Source organism: Elephantulus edwardii, unplaced genomic scaffold (assembly GCF_000299155.1).
Source record: "Elephantulus edwardii isolate Elephantulus edwardi_28Jun2011 unplaced genomic scaffold, EleEdw1.0 scaffold00110, whole genome shotgun sequence".
NCBI lineage: Eukaryota > Metazoa > Chordata > Mammalia > Macroscelidea > Macroscelididae > Elephantulus > Elephantulus edwardii.
The window spans coordinates 8,522,394-8,531,456 of NW_006399860.1; positions in this window are offsets into that span (position 1 = coordinate 8,522,394).

Below are 9,063 nucleotides of genomic sequence, written 5' to 3' on the forward strand. Positions count from 1 at the left end.
GTGAAGCAGTGTCCAGATTTACAACTTAACCACCTCAACCAGATGCTTCTTTAGTTTCTTCTGGAGTAAAGCGTGGTGAAAGTTTCAGTTTGTTCTCATGACCTCCAGGTTGTGCTTATGAATTTATAATTATTTTTGCTTTATTCTGTATTCATCTTCTCTTCCTTACTGCTTACCAAATAAAACCTAAGTCCAGTATCAAACATAAAAGAACCAAAGAGCCACATTACTGAAATTGTTTAACCAATTCTAGCAATTGTTATGATCAAATTGTTATGTACGTAACTCATTAGGGTGCAGTCAAAATTGACTCATAATAGCCCTTTTATTAGGTCCCCATGGATGTAAATCACACAGAAAATATTGCCCATCTTTCTGCCTGAAATTTCCTTGTGTTTCTGATTCTTTATGTTTGAATCCTGACTGAAAAATTTATTTGCATTTAGGATATTAATAATGATATAATAGTAATAATAATAATAAGTTCTCTCTTAGACACATAAAAGGAAGAAATATGATGTAATTTAAAAAAAATTATTTTCCACATTATTCATAATCTGTCATCTTCCTTTTTTCACTGCAAGTAAAGAATAGCATAATACTATGAATATTTATTGAGAGTTTTGCTTATCTTTCTTTCCTAGGACTAATTAATATGAAAATGTAGGAGTCAGGAGAAAAGCTAATAAAATGGAAAAAACAATTATCTCCTTAACAGTTTAGTAATAGTTAGAACAAAGCTTATATATTTTTTTAAACTTTGTTTGGAAATAGTAATAATTTTCCACCACAGAGAGGTGCTCTCACACTTGGTATTCTAAAATTCAAAAGATACTGTCATTCTAAATGGTTGGTATGAATATAAACACAGTATTACATATAGGATTTTTAAATATATAGCATTACATGAGAGCTAACAATTTTATAGTAAGTGTAAAACAAAAGCATGTGTGTTATAGAATCATTTTCTATTTACCCATTAGACACAACATCAAAGACTAAAAACGCTCTAATATGTTTCATATTTAACATATTATGTGGTAAAAGTATTATTTCTTATTGAGGATTTTGCACGACCTTTTTATATTGTACATATACTGACACTATTTAGTAATATTTTTGTTTCTAGTTATTCAGGCAATTATCATTCATTGACGATTCCATGTGACAAAGTAAAACTACCTCAAAATATTTTTTTAATGTAATCTTCATAGAGGTAGATTTGGGTTCAACAGATCTTTTCTACCATAGAATTAATGGGCTAGTTTAAGTACCAGTCTTTCAATTAGCAACCTAATGCTAAACAATTGCATCACCAAGGCTGGCATGCCCACTACTCCCCACCCCACCATAACTACTCACTTACAATCATTGTAGTTGAGTAAAAACAGGCTCATAGCTGACCGTCTACTGAATTTTCAGAAGTAAATTTCTTTAGGAGATTACCTGTTTCTCCTGTTAATGGATTTGTACTCCTGGAGAGGCTCTGTTTTTGCAATTCCATACATACTAAACCCTTTCTCCCTAACAAACTGCTCAAGGCATTCTTTTTCTTTTTCTGTAATAATTTTCTTACTTTTTTTAAAAAAGTTTTATTTTATGTTGGTTTGCTTACAAAATTTGTATACGTTGTATTTCATACAATCATTCCCATTCATTATGTTTTATAAAATCAATCACCATTGGATTATGCCCGCCATTATCATATCATTTCAGATTCACACTGATACTTACCATTTCCTTTACCCCCTCTCTCCACCCACCAAATTGTGCAATCTGTGATTTCAGGCCTCCATCTTCACCCCTCTGCTCCTATCCCTCCCCACCTTGGATCTCCATACCTGTTTTACTAGTTATCCATTCATTTTTACAATAATGGCCTTAGGCAGTATTTGTCCTCACGTGAGTGATTTTTACCTTGTATAGTAAATAGTGTTGCACTTTGCAAAACTCGGGTGAATTTTACTTAAAAGCATTTCTAAGAAAAATACTTCTTACTTTGTTTTTGTGAGGTTTTTTTATATAACCTTTTTTAAAGTTTTTTTTTTTTAAATTTAAAAGAAAGTTTACAGAAAAGTTGGATTTTCATTCATTCATTGCTGCACATTTTCCTCCCTACCCCTTATCCCAGTTCACATTAAAAAAAAATTCATTTATTGTTGCATAATTTACTCCCTACCTCCCACCCTCCCTCAGTCCTCTTTGTTACTCATCTCTTATTCTGGACTGTTGTCATACAAATATTGCCTCATCATATATTCCTTTTAAATAATTCTTTCCTTCATCTGCTCCAATGCAGTGTTCATTATTTATTCCTTCTTCCCTTCCCTCCCCTCCCCTCCCCTCCCCTCCCCCCTTCCCTTCCCTTCCCTTTGTTTTTGTTAGTTTGTTTTTGTTTTAGTTAATTTTAATGAAAGTTTTAGGGTTTCCAATAATCATTGTTGCACTTTTTTCCCTGCCCACCCCTCCCCTCCAATTCACTTTTCCTCTTGCAAAGTAAAAGGAAAACTTTCATTGTTATGCAATTCCTCCCCCTGAGTCCACTCCACTATGCAGCCTTCATTCTGGAATCCTGTCATGACAATAATACCCAATCATATATCTCTTTTAAACAGTTCTTTCCCTCATCTGTTTCAATGCAGTATATACATCATTCCTCCCATGCTTCTTTGCCTTCCCTCAACCCCAATGTCAGTCCCGTTTTACAACAGTGGCCCTAATCAATATTTGTCCTTTTGTGACTGTGCTATTTCACTCAGCATAATGCCCTCCAGGGTCATCCATTTTGCATAATATTTCATGAGTTCCTTGTTTTTCCATGCTGCATAGTATTCCATTGTATGAATATACCAAAACTTTATAGATTTATTTGCTGATGGGCACTTGGGTTGTTTCTGGTTCTTTGATATTGCAAACAAAGCTGCAATAAACATGAGTGTGCATATATCTGCTTGTGTGGTGGTTATGATTTCTTTAGGATAAATTAACTATAGTGGAATTGCTGTATCAAATGGTATTTCTATTTACAACTTTTTGAGATTTGGTAGTATTGTTATTTTCACAGTATTGCATCTTCCTATCCATGAACAAGGGATATTCTTCCACCTCTCCAGGTCTCTTTTTGTTTCTTATAACAATGTTTTGTAATTTTCTTTGCATATTAATTCATAAGCTACCTAACCTAACACCAAGTGAAATGAAACACCTAAACAGACCCATTACAAAAGAAGCAATTGAAATAGTAATAAAACAACAACCAGGCAAAAAAAAAGTCCTGGACCAGATGGCTTTACACGTGGATTTTATCAAAGATTCAGAGATGAACTGTCACAAATCCTACATAAACTATTTCAGAAAATAGATAAAGATGGAAGTCTCCAGGACTCACTCTATGAAGCAAACATATCCTTGATACCAAAGCCAGGTAAAAACGCCACCAAAATAGAAAACTATAGACCAAGATCTCTCATGAGCATAGATGAAAAAATCCTGAATAAAATCCTGGCCAATAGAATCCAAGGATACATAAAAAAAATAATTCACCATGACCAAGTGGGATTCGTAACAGATATGCAAGGATGGTTCAACATAAGAAAAACAAGCAATATAATTCATCATATTATAACAAAACAAAGAGCAAGAACCACATGATTCTATCAATTGATGCAGAAAGGGCCTTTGACAAAATTCAACATCCTTTCCTGATTAAAATATTCCAAAAAATATGAGTAGAGGGGAATTTTTTCAACATTCCCCTTGAGAACGGGAACTAGACAAGAATGCTCACTATCATCACTCCTATTCAACATTGTATTGGAAGTCTTAGCAATAGAAATAAGGGAAGAGAAGGAAATAAGAGGTATCCAAATTGGCAAAGAGGAGGTATATGCAGATGATATGATAGTATACTTAGAAACCCTAAACACTCAAAAGAAAACTACTGGACATAGTTGACCAATTCAGCAAAGTGGCAGGATAGAAGATCAACATACAAAAATAAATTAAATTTTTCTACAGTGACGAAGAGAATACAGAACTAGAGCAAAACAATATCCTTCACAATAGCTGCCCCCTCTTTTCTTAATTGCCCCATTTTCAGTCTTTTTTATAACAGTGGTGTTATGCAGTATTTGATCTTTTCTGACTGAGATAATTCACTCAGCATAATATCCTCCAGAGTAACCCATGTTGCATAATATTTTATGAGTTCTTTTTTTTAGTGCTGTGTAGTATTTTGTTGTGTGAATATATTATAGTTTTTCTATCCATTTATTTGTTAATGGGCATTTGAGTTGCTTCCATCTCTTTGCTATTATGAGTAATGCAACAATAAATATGAGTGTGCATCTTCCTGTTTGGGTGGCAGCCCTGGTTTCTTTAGGATACATTCCTAGTAGTGGAATTGCTGGGTCAAGTGGTATTTCAATTTCCAACTTTTTGAGAAAGCATCGCATCACCTAGATAGTGGTTGCACCATTTTACACTCCCATCAGCAGTGAATAAGGTTCCCATCTTTCCACAACCTTGCCAGCATTTGTTGTTTATTTCTCTTTTGTTAGTGAGGTGAAATGATATCTAATAGTTGTTTTGATTTACATCTTTCTGAAAGCTAGGGATTTTGAACATTTGTTCATGTGTTTGTTTGCCATCTGAATGTCTTCTTTGGTGAAGTGTCTGTTCATATCTTGTGCTTATTTTGCAATTGGATTATCTTTTTCTAACTGAGGTGCTGGAGTATTTTATAAATTTTAGACATGAGTCTTTTATCAGATATGTCATTACCAAATATTTTTTTCTAGGCTATCAGTGTCCTTTTTAACCCTATTAGAGAAGTTTTTGGATGTGCATAGGGATTTGATTAATAGAGGTTCCTATTCATCTAATTTATTCCTCCTGGTTGTAGGTGTTTCAAGATGCTTGGAAGACTGTTTATATTGTGAATTAGAGCTTATGAATTTCATCCAAGCTTTTCTATGATGAAGTTTATAGTCCTTGATTTTACTCCTAGGTCCTTGATCCACTTTGATTTGTTGGTTGTGTGTGTGTGTGTGTGTGTGTGTGCATGGTGTGAGGTGTGGGTCTTAATTGAGTTTTCTACAGATAGTTTTCCAATGTTTCCAGCACCATTTGTTAAAGAGGTTTCATTTCCCCTACATAAATGATTCCATCTCCCTGTCAAAAATCAGTTAACCATAGGTAGATGAGCTGATTTTTGGATTCTCAATTCTATTCTATTGATGTATGTGTCTGTTACTGTATCAGTATCACTCTGTCTTTACTATCACAAGTATGTAGTAGGATTTGAGATCAGAGAGTGTGAGTCCTTCTCACTTGTTTCCCTTTTTCAGGAGTGCTTTACTTATTTGGAGTCTCTTTCCATTCCAGATGAAATTAAAAACTTCTCTTTCCATCTTGTTGAAGAATGGAATAGGTATTTGTATTGGGATTTCATTGAACTTGTAGATTGCTTTTGGTTGAATTGTCACTTTCACAATACTGAGTCTTCCTATCCATGAGCATGGATATTCTTCCATTTCTCCAGGTCCCTTTTTGTTTCTTTAGCAATGTCTTGTAATTTTTAAAAATACTTTTTTTTTGTAAATTTGTTTTTGTGTTTTTTTTTAGTTTGCATCCAAGTGTTGGTCTCTTAGCTAACAGCTGACTTTGAAACTTGCCTATTCTTATCTGATCTCCAAACAAGAGCATTGTCTTACCTTTTTGTGCCTAATTTTTTTCTTATTTGTAAACTTGAGGGGACTAACAAAACAGCAGCCTCCAAGATTTGTTAGGCAGATTAATGAAGTAATTCATGTTCTTGTTGCTAAGTGCCTTTAAATAGGCTCAGTCTAGAACAACCCTTTTGCACAATGAAACAAAACACTGGCAGTACCTGGACCATCCTCACAACTTTTGTCTTGCTAGAGTCCATTGTTGTAGTTACAGCATTACTTCACTTAGCTTTCTTCAATAACTCTCTGCTTGAACTTTCTGGGGTCTTTCTCCAGGGATGACCTCTTTAATAATATGTCTAAAGAAATTTGCGTTAAATCCTTCAAATAAAGGCAGTCATATAGTAAATGTCCTATAAATTGATGGAATAGAGTTTCCCTGTAGTGTTACCTATGCTAAAAGTCTTAAAAAACAAATTGCCTGGCCTTTCTCCTGAGGAGTAGTTGATTGGTTTGAACTTCCAAACATTTGGTTAATATATATGCTTAACTTCTGTAATACCTAGATTTCTCAATAAATGTTATCTATTATAATGTCTTCTGTATGTCAGCTAATAAAATATGAAACATATGATATTAAAAGACAAGTTATAATTAAAGAGACAAGTAAAGATCTCAGAAAATAAAATGGAGACTGTTACCTGTAATACTTCTATAAAGAGATACAGATAATATATGTCACGCCAGTTGATGCATATAACTTTTTACAACTATCAGTTAAGTTCTTAACTGCATAACTTTGAAATGAAATTATAAAGTATTTTTCCTTTTCTTGGTAGTTTTTCCAGATTATTTTTTTCCATTCTTTACAAGGTTAATAGCTATATCTAAGAACTGTTGGAAGAAATACTACTTTTCAAAAAAATGAGAACAGCACGTAATTACCTCTGCATGATATTTTTTCATAATTGCAGTCAAATTGATGAAAATTCTTTACTACTAGGCAAGTAGAGTATTGATTGCAATTTGCTAAACTACAAGAAAAAGGGAATTTTTCCCCCTCACGTTTTCCTATTAGTAGTTATTTTACTTTATGCCAAATACAGACTTGTTCATATCAGCAACTCAAAATCTTCATGGAACAATTGCACCATTAGTAATCCTTAAGATTGTCTCTATTTCTTTTGTTGAACATATGGTCTCTATTTCTTCTGTTGAAAATATGTGCCTACTCATTAGCTTTCAATTGAGCCATTCTCCAAAAATTACATTTCCTATAGCTGGATAGTTTATTATTTCAGTCTATCAATATAGTGCTTTACTGTGGAGCCTCAACAACTTTCTGAAAGATTCTCTTTATAGAAAGTAAAGGAGGAATGTCACAGAACTTGTTCTCTGTAACTCTTAACATCTTAACATTTTCACATAGATATGTTGTTTATTGTTATTGTTTACCACCAAGTGGGAACAGACCCACAGATGACAATCCATAGGGTGACAGAGGTTGTAAATCCTATGGGAGGAGATTGTTAATCTTCTGTGGAGCAGCTGGTGAGTTTTACCCATGTCCCTTTAGGTTGGCAGCACAGTTCATTATTACTAAGCAAAATCAAACCCACTGCCACCATTCCGCTGGGCTTCTGAGGCTGTGGAGCTTAAAGATAGGAAACTACTCATCATTCTCACACAAAGCTACTGATGGATTTGGAAAATGACTTCTGTTTAGCAGCTTAATGTGTTATGTATCTACCACTAGAGCTTCTTGCATATGCCTTACATCATACAACTTTAGGGACAAACTCATTTTGGTGCTATGTTTAATCTTGACATGTTTTATTATATTAATATTAATCTATTTAAAGGAGACTTTCTGAACCCTTTTATTCTGAAGAAAAGTGGTGCTGTGCATTTTTTAATTAGAAATGCATTATTTTAGCACTCATATCAATTTATCTAATTATTTATATCTTTCCTGAATTGCCCTGAAATGATATACATATATTTGGAGTTCATTTATCATTGATAGTTTTTCTAAGTACAACAACATGCCTCTAAATAGAAATTATTTGCTCTAATCAAAACCACACTTGTCTCACTGATTATAGAGTTTAGATTTATTATATAGCCTTTGACACTATTAATAACTAAGTTAGTAAAATGAAAGAGTACAGTGGAACTCAATGAATTTACAAAAGAAAGCTTTTTGGATGTGAATGAGTTACTCAGTCAATGATTGCATTTGTTTCACTCTGATGGGAAACATTCAGCACACCATTCTTCAGCTCTTGGGAAAGAGCAGGTGCAGTGAGGAATTTACCCAGTCAACTGTGGCTCCGACAACCAGGCATTCTTCATTATAAGCATAGTCATGACTCCTTTTCATGATACAATCAGACACCCAAGCTAGCTTTATTCATGAAATCAAAGGTAAAACTGAAGATCATAAGAGCTAGCATATCAAGGTCCACAACCCATGTATAACAACTTAAAAAAAATTCTATTAAAAAAAAAACCAAAACAAAAAACCCCCCCCAAAAAACCCCAACCCCAAATGTGGCTAACTCTGAGAAGAATAAGAATCCCAGAACTTGATTATGCTAATGTGAACCCTCTACTTGGACCGGGAGACCAGTCGTCAGAACACAGCTAGGAAACACTGCATGGTTCAAAATTTGGAAGGGTTTATGCCAGAGATATGTCTATCTCAGTATCTTTTCAGTCTATATGTGGAACAGATTATCTGGGACATTGGGCTCTATGAGGAGAAATGTGGCATCAGAATTGGAGGAAGACTCCTCAGCAATCTGTGTTATGCAGATGACACAACCCTGATTACTGAAACTAAGGAGGACCTGAAGTGCTTGCTACAGATCAGGGACTGAAATCTTCAGTATGGATTTAGGCTCAATATCAAGAAAACAGAGATTCTCACCACTGGGCCAATTGGCAAAATCATAATGGATGGTGAAGAGATTAGGATCGTTAACAGCTTTAGTTTGCTTGGCTCCACAATCAACACTCTTGATACTGGCAGTCAGGAAATTAAAAGACCTACTGTGATGGGAAAATCGTGGTCAGAGACCTCTCTAAAGTACAGAAGAACAACGATGTCAGTCTGGAGACTAAGGCATGCCTGATACAGGCCATGGTCTTTAAAATCACTTGCTATACATCAGAGAGCTGGACAATGGCTAGGAATGGCAGAGGGAGAATTTATGCCTTTGAGATGTGGTGTTTGAGAAGAGTATTAAATATACCATGGGCTGCTAAGAGAACAAACAGGTTTGCCCTGGAAAGGATGAAGTTAGGCTGCTCTTTGGAGGCAAGGATTCTGAAGCTTCACCTGACATAATGTGGACATGTTGCAAGGAGGAACCAGTCTTTGGAGAGGGAT